Here is a 25790-nt window from a genome sequence, read left to right as displayed (position 1 = left end):
TGGGGATCCAACCTAGAGCCTTAAGCATGCTAGACAAGTGCCGTACCACTGAGCTATACCTCCATTCCATGTGTGTGGTGTACATGTGTATGTGTTTGCATGTATGTAGATATTGGGTGTCTTCCTCCATCACTCACTTTACTTACTAAGGCAGGATCTCTAACTTGAACCTAGATCTCACTGATTTAGCTAGTCTATGTAGCCAGCTTGTCCTGGGGATCCTTGTCTCTGCCTCCCAAAAGCTGGGGTAACAGGTGGCAGCTATGCCACAGCTGAGGAGTGTGGTAAGAATCCAATCTCTGGTACTCATGCTTGTGAGTTAGTGCTTTATCCACTGAGCCATTTCCCCCAGCCCCCAGAAAGCTACTTTTGAAAAAATGTATCTACAGTGCAAAATCTCATTGAAGGATTCCTTCTTCTGATAAAATGATTCTGGTCACCCCAACCCAACCTCTGTTTCCAACACACATGCACTTCAGTCCTTGTATTTCACACCATAGAACTATAAATACCTCTGGAATTCAAGTGGAACATTCTGGAGAGACACTCTCTCACTAATACAGAAACAGTCTTTAAATAAAATTTCATCTTATCTTTGAAATGTACTGATATCTTTGAGATACTTTAGACTTTCTTGGTGTCTGGATGGAGATTACTGGTAAATGTGCTTTAATACCTTCTGATTTCAGCATTCTTTCTCTCTTTCTTTCTTCCTTCCTTTCTCTCTCTCTCTCTCTCTGTGCATGTTCCTATCTTTCAACACCTAAAAATTAATCCACACTTTTGCAAGATGATTCATAAATTATCTATGGATCTTAGTTCGTCTTTTTCCACCATGTCAGCCCTAGACGAGTAAAACTGCATCTATATACCCAGGGACTCAGACACATTTGGAGTCACATTTTCTCTCTGTGTGTACTGTTCTTTTTTCTCTCTCTTTGTGTCTATGGTTACTGTTAAGCTGACCCCTACAGTCTGGGGCAAATACCAAACTTGAATCAAGCACTACTTCACCATACAGCTATGATAGCTTGCAGTTTCAGGGCCTCAGATGATAGACAGAAGTAAACTTCCTTTAGCCGGTTGCAGTTTAGGGAACCTGTGACTTCCATCGACAGGTGAGTTACACTGCACTCCACTACGTTGAAAATGTAGTGTGTCCTTCTTTCCCTTCTTCCTTCTCTTTTTCTTTCTGTCTTTTTTTTTTTTTTTTAGATATTTTTATTTATTTATTTATTTGACAGAGAGAGAATAGGCACACCAGGGCCTCCAGCCACTGCAAACAAACTCCAGATGTGTGTGCCCCTTGTGCATCTGGATAATGTGGGTCCTGGGGAATTGAACCTGGGTCCCTTGCCTTTGCAGGCAAATGCCTTAACTGCTAAGCCATCCCTCCAGCCCTCTGCCTGTCTTTCTTATAAGAAGTTTAATAAAGTTTTACAACTGAGGTGAATTTTTATAGTAAGGAATTTCATCATTTGAAACTCACTATAAAAAGACCTTTCTATTTCACTCTCTCCATATCATCAGCTTCTTTAAGAAACTTTCTTTTTTCTTTTTTTTTGCAATTTTAATTAACATTTTCCATGATTATAAAAAATATCCCATGGTAATACCCTCCCTCCCGCCCCCAAGAAACTTTCTTGCCAAAACCATACCTAATTAAAAATTGCACTTCATCACCTGCAGAGGGGACTGAGTGCCACTAACAAGGGGAAGTAGGAAGAGCAACAGCTGTTGCAAGAAGAGCCACCAACAAAATCTTTACCTTTATATTCTCGTCACCCAGCATGAGTTTTGTGAGTCAGAGGGCCCTAGAGCCACAGCATTGGAAGAGCAGGAAGGAGAGCTTATACTGATAGCACAAGCTCCTAACCCTGGGTAAACAGCCTCTCCAGCGTGCTTGTGAGCTGACCTACCCCCTGCCACTGTGGAAACCAGTTCTCAGGTTCAGCCTGAGTGTGGACTCCCCCTGACATTAGGGGGCCTGCTTCTGTCAGGCAGGCTGGAAGGTGATTGGCTGGGAAGAGGGCAGTAATTCGAACTGCCTTTTGTACTTGGCTAATCAGGACAGCGCAGGTTCCTGGAGCTTGAGGTGCTTGGGTGTTAGATACCTGTGTCTTAGTTCTGTCTTCCTGGAGCTGGCTCCTGTGCAAGGAGTTGTGCCTTGGTGCCACCTCCTCCCAGCTGCTAAGCCCCCTTGGTGGGCCAACTTGAGCCTGTGTCACACAGGCAAAGTTGCCCAGATAACTGAGGACAATGGAGGTGCCTGGACTTAGACTTCTATAAGGTAAGCTCATTTAAACCAGTTAATTCTCACTGATATTACTGCATTTATCACGGCAGAAATGCCAGTGTGGAAAACTAAAAAGAGTCTGGGAGCTTTTGGGCCTTTATGATGAAATTACCAAGTTACCCAGCTTGTGGATGTGCTAGTAAAGTGATAAAAAGGCATAAAAGGCTATAAATAGCAAGGGGAACTTGACAAATTACTGCAACCCTTGTAGCCACTCAGCACTCACTGTGTACCATTCAATGGGAACTTATACCATGAGATTAAAGGAATTTTTAATTTAAAACCATCATATATATATATGTATGTATGTATATTCCCTATTGCTGTTTACTGTTTGACTAGAGTCATTGGGAATTGGTAAACACCTCCATTTCTGAATATATATATATGACTTGTATCATTCGACTGGACGTCTTGACTTATGCCAATGATGCAACCTAACTCGAGATTTCTATTCTAATTTTAATTACATATTATTTTTAAGGCTCACTTTAACTTTTCCTCATGTGATATTAAAGCAGCTTTCATTTTCAGCTTTGCTCAACATAGTAAATGAGTGAGTTCCACTTCAGCAAGGGGCTTTGATTATCTTAGCTGGCTCAGTCTTGCCCATCTTTGTGTTCCAGAGAAGGTCAGATTCTTAATGCAAGCAATTTAAAATCTAAATTGGAGCAGCAATTGAGATGCTGAGGAATGTTAAGCCTGACACTAATTAAGCTTATTCTCTACTCTGATTTCATTTTACTTGTAAATTGATTGACAAATACTTAAGGACCATCCTATTTGCCTATTTGGCTGCTGTTAAGGTACTTGTTCAGGATTTAGTTAAAAAAAAAAAAAAAGTGGATTTGAAATCAGCATTTCTACCCTGGCTAGAAGGAAGTAGTTCAACTTTAGATTTTAATATAAATGGGTAGTGGTCCTTTCATAAATCTAGAGGTTTTTATGTTGACTTATCCTATCTTACTAGTGTTAGGGATAGAAACTACTTCAGAAATGGAGGTGTTTACCAATTCCCAGTGACTCTAGTCAAACAGTAAATAGCAATAGGGAAAATAGATACATGCAGTTGGACAACAGGTAAAGTGAGTGAAAAGGATGCAACGAGAATTCAGAAACAGTTAACTGGAAGTCTGTTAACCATGCTGGAATATGTCTTTTCTTCCAATGTTTGTACTTAGTGGGAGTTTTTCATCTCTCTGTTGTGAGTTGGCATGTCTTCATAAAAACATTTTCCTATAACATACAAGTGATATACCAGTAATGTTAAATATAAATATTAAAAATAACTGCTTGATAAAAAGTAATGACATCACCCATCAGGTGAAATGTGACTATCACACATATCTATAAGCAGTCATTTTGAAATATGTATATAATTAATGTATTATGGTAACAGATGGATAGAGAGATAGTACTAAGTGAGTGTATAAGTGTTGGAGGAGGTAAAGAGAAATGAACATTGAATACTAGGTAATAATTACATTTGTTAATACTTTAAAATTCTACCCTTTCTTTATGAAATATAACCTAGAAAATATATAAATCAAATGTGATTTCCTTAGTTAAGGATAAGTCATTCTTGTTATAGAAGGATAAATACAATCTTAGGTCTGATCATCATCTTAAGCAGCTATAAAGTAATAAGCCCAATATTTCATATTGAGTAGAGAAAGTCCCTGAATATTTGCACAGCATACCAGAGGACCCCAATATGTAAGTTGACACAGTCTTTAGTAACTAGGGTAGACACATAGGTATTTCATTCCAAGAACAGTATCTTTAGAGAGCTAGAATGGAGGGCAGGGGGATTAGGTATCTAAATTTATTGTTTCCATGGTGACCATTTTTAGAAGTCTACTTCCTGGAGCTGTGGAATGCATGCAGGGCTCCCTCCTTGTACTGTGGTGAGGGTCCTTTTTCTGGGGCTATGGACTGCACACAATGGGGCTCAGTAAAGCTGCCCAGCCCCCTTCCCAGCACACTGTGCTCCCCACTGGCTGTGCTTGAAAGGTTCAGCTCTGCAAACTAAAAGTTGCAGATGTCAGATCTCTCCCTCTCCCCCACTCTCTGCCTCCCCTACCTTGGCTTTTGACTTTTCTGAGCCAGGGAGGCCTGAATTCAGAAGCTGAACAGCTGGGCCTAATCATCCAGTGTGCTCTGTTTCCAGACATCAGATGAACAACCTGAGGTTCAGTCTCTGTACATATGGAGAAAGGAGCAACACTCTTTTGACTGCCCTTATGTAGATGACTAATATGATATTGGTTGGCATTTATAGTTAGTTTAGGCTAAACATCTAAAGGCATGATTTTATTTAAAAAATTTAAAAGGCAGGTATGCTGGGTGTGGTGGCTCACACCCCAGCACTTGGGAGGCAGAGGTAGGAGGATCTCTGTGAGTTTAAGTGAGACCCTACCACAAAAAAAAAAAAAAAAAATAAATAAATAAATAAATGCCTTTAATCCCAGCACTCGGGAGGCAGAGGAAGGAGGATCTCCGTGAGTTCAAGGCCACCCTGAGAGTACAGAGTGGATTCCAGGTTAGCCTGGGCCAGAATGAGGCCAAAAAAAAAAAAAAAAAAAGAGCCCACTGCAGTCCTATACATTTGGAGTCTGTTGGGAAGCTGGAGATTTTTGGAAGGAAGGAGACCTGAGGAGACTCTAGTCCTTTTATTTCTTTGTTGGTCAGACTGCATTCAGATTTGGAAATGAAATGTCTGTGGCAGTGCAGTATTGGAAGCACATCATCTAATCCCACTGAGAGTAAAGCTTTCCACTAAAAATGGACCACTTAAAAACCCAAACGGAAACTGGAAGGCTAGCTTTGGCTGTGCTGGCCCAGCGAGCACGTGAGCCTGGTGGCACTCCTAGGAGGACTTTGCTCCTCACTGCAGGTCTGGTTGGAAAGCTTAGAAACCTCTGAGATGAGTGAGATGTAAACGAGCCCCACCCTGAGAAGCTATGGCCTTTAGACTCACTTGTTAGAAACTAAGTGCCAGAATTCCTCTGTGTGCTATAAAGCTACTAGAGGGCCTACCCACCCAAACCTCTGATCAGTCCTGGGAACAGCTCCAAGGGTGTCATGGTCTGGGCAGTTGGATACCAAGAGCAGAAAAGTGGCCAACTTCTTTCCTTATCTTCTTCCTCACTGCAGCTAAGGGTAAGTAGCCTTACTTTTAGGCCACAAATTATAAATTGTTCATTAATCTTAACCTCACTAACTTCTCTGTCTGATGGTCATGTAGGTGGGTTCATTATTGTGCTTAGGAAGAGAGAAAAGGTTGAAGCAGAATGATTTGTCCAAAGCACGAACAAGTTAGAAGGGAAACTCAGTTGCCATGGTTCTTTCATTTTTTTTAAGTGTATCCCAGGCTAATCTTGAACTCACTACATAGTCAAGGTTGACCTTGAACTCCTGATTCTCAGACTCCACCTCCCAGGATAGGATGGCAGATGTGCACCACCCATGCTCAGCCTGTCCTACCACCTCCTTAAAAAATTTTTTTTTTTCTATCAAAGGGAGAATCAGGAAACCTTTTCACTTTTCTTTCCCCTGGCAATTCTGTCTGGGCACTTCAACTGCTTTAGGTCAAGAATTTGCTAGTGCTCCTAACTAGATCACTTTGGGCTTAAAAGGGATGCAGAGGCTTAAAGACAATTAAATGAATGGGCACTATGGTGTGTGCAAATGGACCCATGTGCACAGGTGTGTGTCCAGTTGTTCACCTGAATGATCCAAACATCCAGTGGTTGGTAGTTTACCTGGTGCTATATCTAAAAGAGGGCATCTTCTCCCCATGACTTTCCCCCGGAGGAGCCTCATCATGTTATTTATAACAAATTTCCGCCCCAGGACCCTTGACCAGGGAGGCCAGTCAAGGAGCCAAGGGTGAGCCAGTCTGAAGGTGGCTGGCTCGCTGCCTCCAAAGGTATGCCAGGAATGTTAATGGTATGCCTGAGTGGCGGGCTTCAGAGCTCTGCCTGAGAACTGTTCTTGTGGCCATCTGTTGTGGCCTGGAAGTCTCATAGCAACGATGTCTCAAGAATGGAGCCCCCACTTTTAAATTAAAATTAACTAACACAAAACCCAAAACTGCTCCACTGCTCAAGAAGAATCAGGACGGGATTCAGATTCTTTCTACAGAGTGATGAGCTTTTAAGGAAGAAAAGCCCCTGCATCCCTAATTCCTGTTCTTTAAATGAGCAATTTGTACTTGGTGTTGAAGTCTTCATTTTCCCCCTCAGGGGTAGAGTTGTTTAGTTTTGTTTTGCTTTGCTTTGTTTTGTTTTGAGGGGTGGGGAATGAATAGAGGTGAAAACAAGTTTCTTAAAGCTGCAAAGTAACTGGCAAAAATATTGGTTCAGAAAAAGAAGAAAGTTTTGAGGTTTTCATGCTTTCAGTGATCTATCAGCAGCTGCATTTCATCCCTCTGTAATAATGTGAGCTTAGTAAACCTGACTGTTTTAGCAGATGTGATGTACTTTCAACAGTGTATGTGCCCCAAGAGGAATCTCTTGAAAACAGGCAACAGAGACCAAAGAAAAAGAATGAAGATAAGTAATATTTATAGTTTTTTATTTTTTAACTGATCAAGCATTAAATTAGCCATTTACCAAAAGGAGGCTATGTCTCAGGATGGAGAATACTATAAAATGATAAATAGGTCTAATATCCCACCCCTGCGGGTCCAAGGTAGTTCCACCAAGTCCCTGAAAAAGGATATGTACTGAGTTTGTTTTCTGGAATGTGGGTTCTTTTTTGTTGTTGTTTTGAGGCAGGGTCTTACTCTAACCCAGGCTGATCTAGAACTCACCCTGTATGTAGCCCAGGCTGGCCTTGAACTCTCAGTGATTTTCCTGCCTCAGTTTCCTCAATGTTTGGCGCACGCCTTTAATCCCAGCACTCGGGAGGCAGAGGTAGGAGGATCGCCGTGAGTTCGAGGCCACCCTGAGACTACAGAGTTAATTCCAGGTCAGCCTGGACCAGAGTGAGACCCTACCTCGAAAAAACCAAAAAAAAAAAAAAAAAGAATGTAGATTCTTAGGCTGGGGAGATGGCTCAGTGGTTAAAGGCACTTGTTTACAGAGCCTGCTGACCCACATAAAGCCAGATCGATGCACAAAATGGTGCATGCATCTGGAGTTTGTTTGCAACAGCAAGAAGCCTTGGTGCACCCATTTTTGCACTCTTGTTCTCTCTCACACTAAATAAATAAATAAAAATATTTTGTTAAAACGAATGTAGGTTCTTAATTAAGTTAGTCTTTCTAAGGAAGGCATGAATACTTGCCCTCTCTGGGCCTGTTAACCCTTTACTGCCCTCTGTGAGGGCAGAGAACATAGCCTGTTGATTCTAAGTGCCTAGTGTGGTGCCTGGTACATGCAGATACTCAAATATTTATTGGATGAGTGGGGAGTGAAGGTGTGGCATGAATAAACACTAGTAAGGGCATATAAATTATGCCTTCTCAGTCTCCACAGTCACAAAGACATATGTGATTGTGGGATGTGACATGCAAAAAGCTATGAAAAGTTAAAAAATAAAGATAGTGGCATGACTACAATTGGACAATTACTTAAATAAATGTCCACAATTTCATCCCCTATTATATGATCATTGATATTTTAATTAGTCACATCATATTGTAAGTACGTCTCCAAAGAACCCTAATGTCAAGCTAGCACCTGCCATCTAACAATTGGGAAAGAAACAAAAAGAGGCAACTCTTGAAGCACCATGAATCTTGCTAATCAAGGCTTTACTGTGTGGTTTGGATTTGGTGCATTTAACAAACAGAGATTGAGACTCCCAGTTTTGTGATAGGGTTGAGAAAGAAAGCCTGGGTCTGGCCAATGCCAGTGTCTGTGGGAACATTTAGGTAAAGGGAACACAAACTGCTTAGATTAGCCCAAATAAAAAGAAGGTTCTTTGAGAAGAGATGAAGGCAGTCTATGAAATTCCAGTTATGGAAAACCAGCAACATCTTTGCTTTATTTTAGTGGTTAAGAGTTCTGAGGTCAGAAGGCTTGGGTGTGAGCCTCAATCCTTTTATTGATGAATTTGTGATGTCGAGTAAATTGCTCTGTGACTGTGTTTATATCCATTTGAAAAGTAAGAAATAATTATCATCTATGTTTTTGGGTTGTGGTACAGATTAAGTGATATAGTTCACTTAAAACATTTGGTATACACAGTGGGCATGGTAACACATGCCTTTAATCCCAGTACCTGGGAGGCAGAGATAAAAAGATTGCTGTGAGATCACAGCCAGCCTAAAACTACACAATGAATTCCAGGTTGATCTGGGCTACAGCAAGACCCTACCTTGAAAAGCTAAAAAAACAAAACATACACACATACACAAATCGTACACATACCACACTTGGAATACTATCTGATACATAATAGTTACTCAATAATCATTACCTTTAATTTATTCTATTTTTGAAATATGTTGTATCCTGTACCCATCCTGTACCCAAACATACACTAGTAACTGGCAGGAAGTCAGATTGCTGTGATTGGTATAGATCAGGCATGATCATCTATTGGGGCCATGGAAGGATCCAGCATACTGAGCACATAATCAATCGTCTGATGCTGCAGAGAATCAATTATATTTGTGAGAGATGGGGGAACAGTGACCACTGAATACTTAATATAATAAGAATTATGAGCATGGGCTGGAGAGATGGCTTAGCGGTTAAGTGCTTGCCTGTGAAGCCTAAGGACCCCGGTTCGAGGCTCGGTTCCCCAGGTCCCACGTTAGCCAGATGCACAAGGGGGCGCACGTGTCTGGAGTTCGTTTGCAGAGGCTGGAAGCCCTGGCGCGCCCATTCTCTCTCTCCTCCCTCTATCTGTCTTTCTCTCTGTGTCTGTCGCTCTCAAATAAATAAATAAATAATTTAAACAAAATATATTTAAAAAAAAAAAGAATTATGTTAGGTGAGTAAGCGTATAGGCCAGGCAAACTAGAGCCCTTTTTTCATAACTTCATATTGTTATTCCATGTCTCAGAGAAGACAGAGCTCCTTGTGTCTTTTTGAGATTGTGAATCTAGGATGAGGTGAGCATGACAATCTCCACTCTTGTTTTCTGTATGTGTGTCACTATTACTACTGCTATACACACACACACACGCACACACGAGAGAGAGAGAGAGAGAGAGAGAGAGAGAGAGAGAGAGAGAGAGAAAAGTTGGTTGTAAATAAAAGTAAGAAGAATCAGGTGTAGTAGTGCACAGATTTAATGCCAGCACTTGGGAGGCAGAGGTAGGAGGATTGCCATGAGTTCAAGGCCACCTTGAGAGTATGTAATGAATTCTAGGTCAGCCTAGACTGGAGTGAGACTCTACCTTGAAAACAACAACAACAAAAAGTGAGAAGAATGTATGTGATACATACATACCCCATTTTTATGACTGATAGACTGAGATAGATGATAGATATGTAGATATCATAGAGAGATTCCTCTAGAGGGAAAGACACCAAGGAATGGTGCCAAATAGAGTAGGGATGAGGTAGAATCTGACAATATTTATTTTCTGAGGTCTCATCCATCCTTTGACTTTACAAGAAAATCCCTTATTACTTAAATTTCTTTTTGAGTTTGGTGTCCCTTGTGTCATTTGCTATTACCATAAGGGCAAAATCCCCTGACCTCCCACATCTTCTAGCACGTGGTTCTGGCTCACCAAAGGACTATTGCTAGATTGTCCTCCATGTGCCCATTGCTCTGGAGCTTTGTCATGTGACTAACATAGTCTAAGTCCCTTTTCTAGTTTCCACCAGCAGCAGTCTTCATGGCTCTGTTTATGGCTAGGAAAGAGCAGGTCCACCCTCAGCCCTTTGTCAGGGGCTTCATCAGGGCCATGCTCTTCTAAAATCAGTGTGAAAGGCAGATGGTAACTTCTGTCTCTAATACACATATGTAGTATCTGCCTAGTCCTTCCTGAAGTGACTACGTACTGGGCCAGCCAATTGCAAAGCACATTTCTCCAGCTGGGCATGATGGTGCATGCCTTTAACCCCAGCCCAGACACAGATAGGAGGATTGCTATGAATTTGAGGCCAGCCTATGACTACAGTGAATTCCAGGTCAGCCTGGGCTAGAATAAGATCCTACATCAAAAAACAAACAACAAGACAGATAGAAAGAAAAATATATTTCTTATAAGTAAGATTATGTGACTGATATACAAGTGTCTTAGGGAATTAAAATCTTCTGCCTCAATTCCCTTTGGCTGACTTAAATAAAAGGGATTTCTGGATTTCCATCCAATGGGGATTAGTAACAGATCTGACAACGACCAGGAGAACTGAATGAAGTCATGACTAAAAGCCATGTGGACATCAGGGGCAGCCAACTAGACTAATGACAAAAAGTCCCATGGAAGGTAGAAATGTAAGGTGCCTTGTCTATGGCTCCTGTGCAAGCATAAAGGCCTAAGATTACCTGAGTTTTATAATCATAGACCCACATAAACAGCTGGGCATGTGTCTGTGGGTAACAGAGATGGGACAATCAGTGGAGTTTGTGAAAATCATAGCTCTTCACTCAGAGAGACTTGTCTCAAGAAAATATGCACATAAGTGGTAAAGACTCACAACATCTCTTCTGGCCTCCAAATGCCTGCTAGCACATCTGTACATACATGTGTATACATCACACAGGTAACCCCCCACACACACATATACCATTCCACACCACATTACACATGCAATAAAATAAATATATGTTTCTATTTTACATTTTTACTATGAAAACATTCAAAGTTTTATACAACTAGAGGATATCACAAGTTAAATGTACCTCTGTCCAGTGAGATGATTTGTGTTCAACAGAACAAGACAGGGAGAAGATGAAAGAAATGAGCAGACTTCAACAAGGGACAAAATAGTCAATGACAGATGTATTAGTGAACTTGTCAGGAGGGGATAGGAAGCTGAAATCCAAGATGTTTGTTCTCCTTAATCATAGGCTAATGAAATAATTGCTAAAGAACTGGCTATTTGAATAGGGATTATGTAATTTGAGGATGTAGACCTCACGGCCTCATCTCCAAATAGCTGGGTGGGGGAACTGAAAGGTCCCCATGTTACATGGTAACAGGGCTAAGAGCACAAGAGGCCATGTTCATCTGACCTTCAGCGACTACCTTTCTATATAATCGTCCAAGTACTGTGCTAGGTTTTGTAGGCATGCAAATCTGAAAGACAGGGTCCTGCTGTCAGCATTTAATTTAGAGAATCCATGAGAAAATGCTTGATTGTAACAAGCACCAGAAGAAGTAGTAAAGGCTCCTCACTATTAGAGTGTGTGCTTAGCATGCACAACATTCTGCATTCAATCGCAAGTACAACAAATAAAAAAAGTAGGTGGAGGAAGCTTCTTGTATGAGAGGGGCTGTTTTAATCACTGGAAGCATAGGTAGAAGTTAGCTGATGGGTTTAGTGGTGAAGGCATTCTAGCCAAGGTTACAGCTTGTGCAGAGGCAGAGTGCTACATGAACAGAACCTCAAGCCAGGACTACAGGGCCAATGGTTCATTTATGACCTGTTAAAAAAAAATAGGGTGGGGCTGGCTATGCAGTAGGGAGCATGTGCTACAATCCAGCCTGGACCTTTCTTCCTGGTGTAGCAATGTCCATCTGAGGAAGGAGGTGCCTCTTTTTTAATTTTCACAGGTGCTGCCTGGGCTAGGGTAGCCCTTCCTGAGTACAGCTGCTCTTCATTGATAGAAGAGTCTATGTGAGGACACTCATGGGTCTGAGCAGGACCCAGGAGCAGGGATGTAGTTAATGAAGAAGTGAGAAGGCAGATCAGTGACAAAAATCAGACCTGGGTTTGTAAAGACCAACATGGCTGCATTTTGTGGCAGGTTTATTTTTTTGCTTCTGTTTGGTGATGCTGGGGGTTAAATACAGGCCCTTGCACATGCTGGACAAATGTTCTACCACTTGAGCCACATCCCAAGCCTCTGGCTGAATTTTTGAAGGTGTTTTAGAGCATGGTGAATCTGGAGGAAATAAAGCTAGGGAGAAAAGACTGGTCTAGGTGAGAAATATTGGAGGGTATGACCTGGGTGGGGACAGAGATACATTTGATACCTAAAAGGTGACCTGGGTAAATGGGGTGACAGGATGCTGGCTGCTTGAGTGAAGGGGGAGCAAGGATGACTCGCAGATTTTTAGCTTCAGCTACTCAGTGAAATATTACCATAATCCTGTAAACACTGATAAACCCAAGAACTTTGACATAGTATGTGGTAAGGTATTAACTGTTGAATAATGATAATAAAGAAAGTTTCTTATATAAGTATTGTGGTAAAAGATTAAAAGATGGCTTCAATAGTAGCCTTTGAGCCAGAGGAAAAACACCCTACTTTTGAGTTATGTCCTTTCAGAAAATGACCAATTGTTGTGAAAGGAAATCATAGCTGCCTTTTGGGTTAGAATTTCTTTCAAGTAGAGAAAAACCCTCAGTAGAAAATCAGGCCATTAAAAATAGGACAGAAAGGGGATATGATGGAGAATGCAATTTCAAAGGGGAAAATGGGGGTGGGGAGGAAGGGTATTACCATGGGATATTTTTTATAATCATGGAAAATGTTAATAAAAATTGAGAAAAAAAATAGGACAGAAAGCAATGCCCAGCTGGTTTGTCACTCTTATTTATCCTTTTAAGAGTAAAAGGCCTAGGATGTGTCTGTGTAGTAGAGTACTTGCCTAAACATGCCTCAGGTTCAACCTCTAGCACTCCCAATAATTAAAAATTAAAAACAAACAAAAAATACCATTTCCTGGAGCTGGAGAGATGATTTAGTGGTTAAGCACTTGCCTGTGAAGCCTAAGGACCCTGGTTTAAGGCTTGATTCCCCAGGACCCACGTAAGCCAGATGCACAAGGTAGTGCATGCATCTGGAGTTCATTTGCAGTGGCTGGAGGCCCTGTTGTGCCCATTCTCGATCTATCTGCCTCTTTTTCTCTTTGTCTGTCAGTTTCAAATAAATAAAAATAAATTAAAAAACCACTCCCTTTTCAGCATTCTCCTCAAACAGCCACAATTTTGACAGGCATGGTGCTGTATACTTATAATCCCAGCTACTTGGAAGGTTGAGACAGGATTTTGAGTTCAAGGCCTTGGGCTATATGTAAGGAGACCCTGCCTCCAAACCAAGCAATCAAGTGAGCAAGCGAGCAAGCAAACAGTAAACCTAAAGTATCTCAAACTCCTTTCCCATTATTTTTGGTGAAAGTGTTATTTTGGTTTTGATAGTGTACTTGCAGACAGTGTTCAAATGTCACCTATACTTACCATAATGGTTAATGCATGTTCTTAGATTTGAATTCAAAATTCAGTCACCTTCTATTAATACTATCAATATGGACCTCATCTGTAAAATGGGAGTAGATATGGTCTACATCATGGAGCTGCTGGGAGGGCTAAGGGACAGGGAAAATGAAGTGATTGGAATAGGGCCTGTGGTTGTTGCCCCTGTGCTTGTACAGGTGCCTGTGGTCACTGTTCTTGTTATGAATGCCCATTTCAGACAGCAAGAAAGGATACTGTTTATTAGCTTTTAGTTATTTCTTGAGCCTTTATCTATTAAATAGCAGCTATATCTCATATTGCCTTCTTATGGATTGGCCAAGGGGGAAGTGTTCCATGTCACATGAGTCAAAGAGCTGATTCTCTGTACCACATGCTCCCTCTTACCAGGCCTGGAGATACCACACTGGTTATACTTAGGGTAGAGAAACAAACCATTAATTGGAGAAACCTCCAGATAGAAGGCATAACACTTGACCAAGATGTTTTCCTAGGTATCAGAGGCCACTGAAGAAGCCATACTTGATATTACATTAACAATTCAACAAAGAATAGTTAACTTCTAGCCTGTGGCTTCAGTGGTTAATAGCCCTGGAGAAAATGTACTTCAACTTTCTTATCAATAGACTTTCTTGATAAGATACTTTGGTCATTTCTCTGGAATGTCCCTGATGGTCCTGCCAGTTTTCATTGTCTATAGGTGTCATAAGGAAATTTTTATAAATGCGCCCTATTTTCTGTTTTCACAAATTAAAAATGTTTTTATGCTGTCCGTACTACAACTGAAAGCAAACTCTAGTGTGCTTCTCTCTCGCTTATAAAAAAGGAGCAATATTTGGGAGGCAATGTTGTTAAAGTGGCTAGGATAAGAAATACGTGTTTAGGGTGGGGAGGGAGGGAATTACCATGGGATATATTTTATAATCATGGAAAATGTTAATAAAAATTAAAAAAAAAAAAGAAATACGTGTTTAAGTATGACAGTGTTTGTTCACAACTCTAGGGATCAAACTCAGGGCCTCATGCATGCCAGGCAAGCACTCTTCCACTCAGTTACACCCACATCTCAAACACAAGTATTCTTATTTTTGGTTGCCACTGAATCTTCATAAAGCAACCATAAGAATCAGACAGAATCATCTAGGAACTGTGTTAGTCTGTTTTTTGGTTTTGTTTTGTTTTTTGGAGTAGGGGTCTCCCTCTAGCCTAGGCTGACCTGGAATTCTCTATGTAGTCTCAGGGTGGCCTTGAACTCACAGTGATCCTCCTACCTCTGCCTCCTGAGTGCTGGGATTAAAAGCGTGTGCTACCACACCCAGCTCTGTATTTTATGCTACTCTACCGGTGGTGGCACATGCCTTTAATCCCAGCACTCAGGAGGGAGGCAGAGGTAGGAGAATTGCTGTGAGTTCAAGGCCACCCTGAGACCACCTAGTGAACTCCATGTCAGCCTGAGCTAGAGTGAGACCCTACCTCGAAAAAAAAAAAAAAAATTAACTCCTTTGCTGTAAAGGAAAAAGTAGCCTCACAACACAGAATTATTTGGAGTAAAATGATGTCAGCAGTGCCAAGATTAAGAAAGTGAGTTAATGTTGGAGGCTGGGATGTGGCTGTATGGTAGGGCACTTTGCTTAGCTCATGAGGTCCTGGAATAGGTCCCAAGTACATACATACATACACACACAGTGGTGTTTGGAGAATGATTTGCTACTAGAAGCATCAGGCTGCTCTTATCTAGCACCAGAGTTACTTCAGCAAGAAAGTATCCTTCTTATTGCTTTCTGACAATTGAAATTATTTTCCCGCTTGCTGTATAGAGAAACATCCTCCTTTGCTTTCTGATGGGGAGAAACATCCTCTGTCTTTTGAGGGTATTAGTCTAGGCTGCTCTCTCCACACAGAATTAATTCTCCAATGGAATTTCAAAGGGGAAAGTGTGGGGGCGGGGAGGGAGGGAATTACCATGGGATTTTTTTTTATAATCATGGAAAATGTTAATAAAAATTTAAAAATTAAAAAAATAAAAATAAAATAAAATAAAGAATTAATTCTCCAATTATCAGACAAATCAGGCCAGGTGCTTGAGAGACTGTGGGTAGAAAAAAACAACTACCAGATGGACAAAGTATTCCCTTTTCAGTCTGCTACTCCCGGGGCCCTGTGCACACACAGCTGTTCCATGGTGATAAAGGAAGCAGAAGGGAGAAGCTGGGTAAGGAAATGCCTGTACATTTCAACACTCCTTCAAGGAAAGGGAAAGTTGCCTTTTTGAATACTTGCCAAGTGTGAAGCCAGCCAGGAGCAGCTGCCAAAGCTTTCTCTCCTTCTTTCTTCCCTCCCCTCCTTGATTTAATTTGTAAACCATTTATTGATTATTTACTGTCCCAACCCCTGTGATAAATGCTGCCCAAGATACCAAAATTTGAAGGGATTTTAAGAACAACCAGAAGGACCAGGAGTGGTGGTGTACACCTTTAATCCTAGCACTCAGGAGGCAGAGGTTCAAAGGTCCCCATGAGTTCGAGGCCAGCCTGGGACTACAAAGTGAGTTCCAGGTTAGCCTGGGCTAGAGTGGGACTCTGTCTTGAAAACAAAAACAAAACAACAACAAGAGGACAACTAGAAGAAAATTACAAATTCCTGCCAATAGTCAAGTTATCTAGAAAAATATAAAGAGATGATTTCTCCCTTAGATTTTATATTTGTGTCTGACAAAATATACAGTGAACCACATTTTGGCATCCATTTAATTGTCTTTATTGAAAACAAAGACATACATGTTCATAGTAAAAGACTGCTCTGTCCATATATTGATTTTCATGGTTTTGGTCCCTGAAGAAGGTTTTACTTTATCTCTGAAATGTTACCTGGGTCTTTAATTTACTGATTTACTAGTGGGAACATATCAGTACATAGTAAGCAAAATACAATTTAATTAGAGTAAATAATCTTTGATTTAGGGAAAAGAACCTAACTTATTAGTAATTATATGCATTAGAGTTCACAGAAAACAGGTTGGCTGGGATTTAGCGCATTAAACCTGGCATGGAGCTGGGCGTGGTGGTGCACGCCTTTAATCCCAGCACTCAGGGAGGCAGAGGTAGGAGGATTGCCATGAGTTCAAGGCCACCCTGAGATGACAGAGTTAATTCCAGGTCAGTCTGGACCAGAGTGAGACCCTACCTCGAAAAACCAAAAAAAAAAAACAAAAAAACTTAAACCTGGCATGGTTGTAAATCAGGAGCCTGAGGCAGAAGTATCTCAAGGTCCAGGTTGGCCTGGCTACATAGTAAGAACCAGTCTTAAAAATCCAATAGCAAGGCGGGTATGGTGGCGCACACCTTTTTTTTTTTTCCCTCAATTTTTATTAACATTTTCCATGATTATAAAAAAATATCCCATGGTAATACCCTCCCCCCCTCCAGGTGGCACACACCTTTAATCCCAGCACTTGGGAGGCAGAGGTAGGAGGATTGCCATGAGTTCCAGGCCACCCTGAGACCACATAGTGAATTCCAGGTCCACCTGGACTAGAGTGAGACTCTACTTAAAAAAAAATAAATCTAATAGAGGGGCTGGAGAGGTGGCTTAGCAGTTAAGGTGCTTGCCTGCAAAGCCTAAGGACCCACCCATATTCAGTCTCTCTACAGATCCCACATAAGCCAGATGCACAAAGGTGATGCAAGCACAAGGTCACCCATGTGCACTAGGTGGTGCAAGCATCTGGAGTTTTATTGCAGTGGCTGAGATCCTGGTGTAACAATTCCCTCTCTCTCTCTCTCTCTCTCTCACCCCCCCCCTCGTGCTCTTGTTCTCTCTAAAAATCTTTTTCAAAAAAGTCCAAAAGAGGAGCTGGAGAGATGACTTAGCAGTTAAGGCACTTGCCTGCAAAGCCTAAGGACCCAAGTTCAATTCCCCAGGACCAACGTAAGTCAGATGCACAAGGTGAAACAAGGGGCCACCTTCCTCATAGGGTAACACATGCCTTGCTTTCAGGCTGATAAGCAAGGTAGAGAACTCTCCTTGTAACTCCAGTTCTCTTTACTCCAATGCATATTTTGATTCTTCAGAACAGGCCTGGATAGGTCATAGAACCAGTGGACCTTTTTAATCGTGTGTGTGTGTGTGTGTGTGTGTGTGTGTGTGTGTGTGTGTGTGTACGTACACATGCATGTGTGTGTGCACATGTGTTACAGTGTGCATGTGGAAGTCAGAGGAGAACCTCAGGGGTTGATCCTTGCCTTCTACCTTTTGTGAGGCAGCGTTTCTTGTTCACTGCTGGGTACACCAGACTAGCTGGACCATGAGCTTCAAGGAGTTCTTTCTCCATCTCCAGTCTTGCTGGAGCCAAGGTTACAAACATGAGCTACTGCCTCCAACTTTTTAAGTATGATTGGGGGATCTAAATTCATGTCCTCACTCTTGCAGGGCAAGCACTTTAATCACTGAGTCATCTTTCTAACCCTACCAGTGAACCTCTAATAGCTAACAAATTACTAATAAAATATAAGCATGTTGGGTATTGTAAATATACTCAGTGGAAATTCATTTCCAATGTCAACATTGACTGCAAAGTTCCTTTTATTTTTATTTATTTATTTATTTTGGTTTTTTGAGGTAGAATCCCTTCTAGACCACACTGACCTGAAATTTACTGTGTAGTTTTCTGGGTAGCCTCGAACTCACAGGCATGTACCACTACACCTGGTCCTAAAATAGTTCCCCCCCACACCAATATTTTATTTTCTTATTTATTTGAGAGACAAGAAAGAGGCAGAGAGAGAGAGAGAGAGAGAGAGAGAGATAGGAAGAGAGAGAGGAAGAATGGGTACACCAGGACCTCTAGCCACTGCAAATGAACACAAGACGCATGTGCCACCTTGTGTATCTGGTTAACCTGGGCCCTTAGGCCTCATAGGCAAGTACCTTAACCACTAAGCCATCACTGTAGCCCTTAAAATAGGGGTTTTTTTGTTTATTTGTTTGTTTTGTTTTTTGATTTTTCGAGATAGGGTCTCACGCTAGCTCAGACTGACCTGGAATTCACTGTGAAGTCTCAGGGTGGCCTCTAACTCATGGCGATCCTCCTGTCTCTGCCTCCCAAATGCTGGGATTAAAGGCGTGCGCCACCACACCTGGCCTTAAAATAATTTTTAAGTTAAGTTGAATCGTTTTTGCTTAGCCTGGAGGAAAGCCAGTTGTTTTTCATTATGGTAAATGCTAGTGTGTCTTCAGATACTTTAGCCCAGCTCACTATGCAAATTGGACATAAGCCTTAAGAGGTTAGGCTCAGGCCAGAAGGTCTGGATTCAGATCCTGGCTCTGTTGCTGACACTATGTGACCAGACAACCTTAGGCAGGTCACTTCATATGTTCAAACTGAGAGTGATAGCTATAGGATTTTCCTCAGAAGATAAGTGTAGGGTTGTATAGTCTAATGCGTGTCAACTAGCACACAGTAAGCACTCATTGTGTCTTAGGCATTCTTGTGATATTGTCATCACCATCCTATTGTATGTTTGTACTAAGCGTGGAGCTGATGGTTGGGCTGTTGCAGATCACCCATGTCCATCCAGTATGATCTTAAGGCACCTACTTTAGATGGCCTCATGTTCCTTGTGACAGTTATCTTGAAAAACACGTTTTTTGGAACTGACAGGACAGAGATTTTTTGAGCTGTGACCAAATGCTGTGACTTCCTAAGTCATATGACCATTGGAGCAATATCTTAGATTCCTAAGTCTCCAAGCCACGTGATCTTCATGCAGCAGAGGAAACATATTAAGTACTGTCGCAGGTTGTCTGGGACAAAGATAGTTTCAACTCCTTGTTGATGTGATACTCAGGAGTGTGGGAAGCCAGTCCTCTAAAAGTATTGACATCAAATATATTATGGGTATGTTTATAGCAAGTTACTGTCATGTGGTATTTATTATATTTATCTTTCTATAGCAAGATAAAACTGAAATGCTGTGCACTAATAGGTGGAGATGGTTTATGGCTTTGACTTTGCAATTTATTTCCTAGAAACATATCTCATTTGTTCTTTTGATAATGATTCATCATTGCTTTTGAAATTAACCACAGTTAGCTTGGTAAATAATAGCTAACCACAGTTAGCTATTACCATGTGTTATTCAGTAAACAAAGATGCCTGATCAAATGTAAAAGACTGAATTTCCTTGTTAAAATGAGAACCAGCTATCTGAACACTGCCTTAAAAATACTAGAAATTATTGGCTTTCAAACATTGATGTTGATAATTGTTAGACAATGTTTTAAACATTTAAAATCCAACCCCTTAAAGCAACATAGGAAACAGGAAGGGTTAGATGTGCAAACACTAAACTTGTTATTTTTTTTTTTTAAACACTAAACTTGTTAGTTTTTTTTTTTTTTTTTTTTTTTTTTTTTAGTTTTCTAAAATATAAGTGATGCTGCATTCAAATAAAAGGACTGAGCCCAGCATGGTAGTGCATGTCTTTAATCCCAGCATTTGGGAAGCAGTGGTAGGAGGAGTGGCGTGAGTTTAAGCCCACCCTAAGACTACATAGTAAATTCCATGTCAGCCTGAGATAGAGAGCTAGAGAGACAGCCTACCTCAGGAAAAAAAAAAAGGTCTGGGAATTAAATTCTATTGATTTCAGGTTGGATTTCTAATAAGTAAACACTAACCTAGATAATTGGTAAGGCTAAGGATTTATTTATTTATAAAACCCAAAATGTGAACTAATTGATTTCTAGGATACACTTTTATCTCTAAAATGTCCAAATCAGGGCTGGAGAGATGGCTTAGTAGTAAGCACCAAAGCCAAAGGAACCAAGTTCAATTACCCAGTACTCACATAAAGCCAGATACACAAAGTGGCACCATTATCTGGTGTTCATTTGCAGTGGCTAGAGGCCCTAGGGCACCCATTACCTCTTCACCTCCCCCACCCCGCCATCTGCTTCTCTCTCTCTGTCAAATAATAAATAAATAAAATGTTTTTTAAAATGTCCAAGTCAGAGCTGGAGAGATGGTTTAGCAGTTAATGCACTTGCCTGCAAAGCCAAAGGACCCAGGTACAATTCCTCAGGACCCATGTAAGCCAGATGCACAAGGTGGCATATGCATCTGGAGTTCATTTGCAATGGCTGGAGGCCCTGGCACACCCATTCTCTCTCTCTCTGTCTCTCAAATAAATAAGTAAATTTAAAATGTCCAAATCCATTTAATGTGTTCATTTTTTTTATTGAATTCCTTGAGGACCAAAGTAAATACACTATGATACAACAATGGACAGTGCATTACTAGTGTACATTAAACCTGACTTGGATGCCAAGTACCCTCTTGTACAACTCAATATGGGATCCAAAAGTAATGCCCCCCATAGCAATAAAGGCATCAGTATGAGGAGACTTGAGGCGAGGCTTGTGGTAAGAGTCAGTTGGCTTTGTTTTATGATGACTTCAATGATGTGGGTGCAGCAGTGGAGTTTAATGACTTAGACAACATTGCTTGGTGATGCACACCTTTATTCCTAGCACTCGAGAGGCAGAGGTAGGAGGATTGCCATGAGTTCAAGGCACCCTGAGGCTGCAGAATGAATTCCAGATCAGCCTGAGCTACAGTGAAACCCTATCTCAAAAGACCTAAACAAACAAACAAACAAAAAATGCCTGGAGAAATCAAGAACTAAAATGTACTCGGGAAACAATTAAATGACATCCAGCCCAGAACAAATATTTTGAGGCACCATTTTATTGCATAGTGGTGGGAGAGACTAGTTCACATTACAGAAATCTTAAGACAAGTTCGAAAAGTAATGAACACCATAAATTGGGCTTGAATTTGACAGATATTGCAGCCTCCATTTCAGTCGCTTAAACTATCAGAGAGCAAGCAGGTGTAACTCATTGCTGTAATCTAGAAATTATAATAATCCTATTTAAGATGAAATAACAAATGAAGGGCTGGAGAGATGGCTTAGTAGTTAAGGTGCTTGCCTGCAAAGCCAAAGGACCTAGGTTTGATTCCCCAAGACCCACATAAACCATATGCATAAGGTGGCACATGCATCTGGAGTTTGTTTTCAATGGCTGGAGGCCCTGGTGTGCCCATTCTCCACCTCTCTCTCTCTTTCTTACACAATAAAATAAAAAATAAAGTTTAAAAAAAATAGCAAATGGGTGAAACAATGAAGAAACAGTCAAATAGAATTGCCCAAGTTGTCCAGAAAACTGCAACTCAGTTAAGTGACAACAGTGAGGAAAGCTAATGGAGTTTCTAAAAATAAAGATGTTTTCAGTGGCACATGTACAGAACCAAATTAAAAAATAAGACAAAGATGTTGACTTTTAAATAGACAGAAAAATCCTTGTTTTATTAAATATGACCCTTGGTGAAAATTCTAATAGCTACAGATAACTTTTTTTAAAGATGAAACTTCAGATATACAATTATGTTAACATTTCAGATCTCCAAAAATGTATAAAAGGTATAATAAAAATATTTGAAATAAACACTTCTGTTTGCATTACTGTTGACTCTGCTGTTCACCTGAATGGTGCATGTTAACTGCCTTGACTCTGTTTTCATGTCTATAGAATGGGGGTAAGAACCTCTGCCTTCAGAGGTACTGGGAGCATTGATTACATATATATTGTATTAAGGTACCTACATAGGACTGTATTGGGTAGGTGGAGGATTCAGTGAGTTCTGGAATATACTGGTAGTGGTTTGAGTATATTAAACTCTACCCCTACTCTGACATAATTGGCAAAGATCTACTACCAAATTGGCTCCTTGAGCTTCAATTTCAAAAACTACAAAAGTGGAGGAAAAACTGTCAGTGTGTGTATGTGTGTGTGTGTGTTTGTATGCATGTGTATGATACTCATATGTATGCATATGTGCATAAACTACTTGATGCTTACAATGTTCTTACAAATATAAAACATTTTGGATAAAAAGATGCCACTCAAGACAGGCGTGTTGGTGTATGCCTTTAATCCCAGGCAGAGATAAGAGGATTGGTGTGAGTTCGAGGCCACCCTGAGATGACATGGTGAATTCCAGGTCAGTCTGGGGCTAGTGTGAGACCTTACCTCAAAAAAAAAAAAAAAGAAAAAAAGAAAAAGAAAAAAAGATAGTTGCCACTCAAGTCTTAATGATTACTTATTTCCTCCAGTTTAAAAGTATGTTAATCAGTTAGTACAACAGCTCATAATTTCTTGTATTAGGGAATTAAAACTTGATTCAATGATTCAGTGCATGTTTTATGGTCTTTCTTGGTTTAGGAGGTGAACAGGCTAAACTGGAAATAAACAAAGCCAGGAATCTTAAGCAAGAGTGGAGAGACTATTCACTCCCACTCCCTCAGGAATTTATGACAAGCAAGTTGTTCTCTAATGAGCATAGAACAAGAGCATTGCATCTTCTCTTAATTAGTTGGACAGATATTCATTTAAATTTGAAAAGATTCCCAGGCTTGGGATAGCAAAAGAACAGCCTGAATTCCTTTTGCATCTTAATTCTGTGTTGACTGTGGTGGCTCCTGGGAATGTCAGTGTCTGAAAGACAAATAAAGCTCATGTCTTCATCCATGGACCTCCGTAGTTTCTATTTAGAACTGCCTAAGAACCACTTTGCAGCTGTGAAGTCCAACACAAATCGCCAGGTTCTGTAAGAATTATGTTGGTCCTGGTGTCTTTGATGGGGTGGACTTCTTTTCTCATATCTAATAAAGGATATACTGTCAAAACAGGCCCTAAGTAGCAAGTTTTTGTATCAGAATAAGTCACAACTTGGGCATCAGTGTGACATGATGTACAAGCCCAAATTGATGAAGTCATTAAACTAGGAAATATTTTAATCCCAAGTATTTAGAAGCATCATGATTATTGGGTTACCACAAGCCTTTGCTTATCCATAAGCATGTGTAATAAGGAGGCCATATACACTTTTTAGTCCTCTTAACCAATAGTCACTAGCCTTTATCTGAGTTGTTAAGTTATAGTCACAGTGGTGATAAGTCGCCCATGTTACAACACTGGAATCTTTAGCTTGGCAGGCTGCTCACTACAGGCAATGCTCATTAGCAAGTATTCAAAGACTGAACCCTCATCCCTGGTCTGGACAGGTACCTCAGGCCTGGATAGTGCCTTTTCCTCCTATAAACAAAGTTAAGCCCCAGATGGGCTAGCTATGGACCTGGCTATATAGAGCTGTTATCAGGGAAATGTCTAAACACTGACAACCTTGGGAGGAAGGCTTAACACTTGACTAATCTGCCAAAGATAAACATTTAGCTCTTGCATTGGGTCCTTCTGCACCAGCTTTACTTTATCCAAGTGCCCCACCTCTACTTCCCACCACCATCATTTTCTTGCTAACCTTAAAGAAATTCCTTTTACTTTATAGCCACTCATTTTTCCCCCCTCTCAGCACTAGGGATTCAACTCAGGGCCTTCTGTATGTTAAGCAAGTGCTCAACCACTTTCAGTTATCTTAATGAAGCCAGAACATAACATAGGAAAGGGTTCTAGTATTTTAGTTCTGATTAAAAGGAAAATAAGCAAAGCCTACAAAGTATCATCTCTTCCCTCGGTCCACTAGTCTGGTCATTGGATTATAGTCTCTAGGTACTTTATTTAATTTATTGTGCAGAGATTGAATAAACCCAGCCCAGTCTTGGGTCAGAAGGTCCTGGGGGGGGGGGGATGGGAAACCCCTGCTTTGTCATTGAGTATAATACCTTGAGCAGGTTAATTTAGTGTTGAAGATCCATTTCCTCTTTGATTAAAAAAAAGAATAATAATATGAAGATTGAGTAAGTTAATGCTCAGCTGTATAGCATTTGCCTAGCATTCACAGGCCCTAGGTTTGATTCTTAATATTGAAAGAAAAAGAAGGGAGTGAGGAAAGGAGGAAGGGAAGGATAGGTATAACACCTATGAATTTGTTAGAAATGCAAACTCTCAGCCAGGCGTAGTGGCACTTGTCTTTAGTCCCAGCACTTGGGAGGCAGAGGTAAGTGTATCACTGTGAGTTCAAGGCCACCGTGAGACTACATAGTAAATTCCCGGTCAGCCTGGGCTAGAGAGCAAGAACCTGTCTCGAAAAACAAAAAAAGAAAGAAAGGAAGGAAGAAAGAAAGAAAGGCACACTCTCTGGCTGGAGAGATGGCTCAGTGTTTGAAGGTGCTTGCTTGTAAAGCCTGCTGGCTGGTGTTCAATACCCCAGTACCCACATAAAGCCAGATATACAAAGTGACACATGAATCTGGAGCAAGAGGCCCTGGCATACCCATTGTCATTTTTTGCTTTCTCTGCTTATAAAACAACGTTTTTGAAAGCATGAAAACTCAGGAGTATTTGAGATGTCTTACTAAGTGAATTTGTGAATAAAATTAAGAAGAATACTCTCCCTCTAGCCATTTATATTTAGGAAACTTGTCAGTGTCTATAATTTACGCATGACTGATTACAATGGACAGTGATTTCATTTCTGGAGTGTACCTTTAGCCTTATGAAGCCACACAATCATTTTTCAGGTTCTTAACACTTCATTTTCCCTGTAGAACATCCTCATAGTCTGTTTCTGACTATTTCTCTTGAGGGTCTTGGTCTTTGTTAATATAAATACAAAGCCAAGTAGCTGAGACCTTTTACTTTCTTTTCAAATAGCTCATCAGAATAGACTAGAAATCAAGAATATTGGAAGCAATGTAGTCTCTGCCCACCTCCTAACACCTAACTAAATATAAAAATCTAGAATTATCATGTGTTCATGCTATTGTATATCCTGAATAAAATTCACAATAGAAGAGATAGTATTTTATTTTATTTACTTTTTTTTCCAGCAAATCCTACTGAACTGTAAACATCCTATTCACCTTGAATTTAGATCTTCACACGTGTTTCAGGCTCTTGCCACCTGGCACCCATTTTGCTTTATTTTTATTTAGCATTTGGAGAACAAAATGTGAAGGGCTTTAATGAATCCTCCAGGCAAGAAAGAAGCATTTTCTGCAACAAAAGTTGAGTGTTTGTTTTCCCTTCTAAAGGGCAATGAGGATACAATCTCAAGCCATACTTGACCATCATCTGTCAAACAAAAACAAACAGACCAGGCCAGTCTTTCTTATAGTAAAACTAGAACTGAAGACAACCGAGCT

The 25790-nt window shown here is 40.6% G+C and overlaps 1 protein-coding gene across 5 annotated transcripts in view; it reads left to right on the top strand.

Annotated features, from left to right (window-relative positions):
- The window catches only part of Shroom3 (shroom family member 3), a 371082-nt gene that overhangs the window by 155061 nt on the left and 190231 nt on the right, over nt 1-25790 (top strand). For 2 of the 5 annotated variants that reach the window (XM_045161718.1, XM_045161714.1), the window contains exon 1: nt 5335-5458. The exons of 1 other annotated variant lie outside the window; for it this stretch is intronic. The gene's annotated coding sequence lies outside the window, so the exon portion shown is untranslated. Of the gene's footprint in view, nt 1-2179; nt 2291-5334; nt 5459-25790 lie in introns of those variants that run through there. 2 more of the 5 variants (XM_045161716.1, XM_045161717.1) reach the window with 2 other exon arrangements.

This window comes from Jaculus jaculus, chromosome 11 (assembly GCF_020740685.1).
Source record: "Jaculus jaculus isolate mJacJac1 chromosome 11, mJacJac1.mat.Y.cur, whole genome shotgun sequence".
Taxonomy (NCBI): Eukaryota; Metazoa; Chordata; class Mammalia; order Rodentia; family Dipodidae; genus Jaculus; species Jaculus jaculus.
This window is presented reverse-complemented; position numbering and strand designations above follow the sequence as displayed.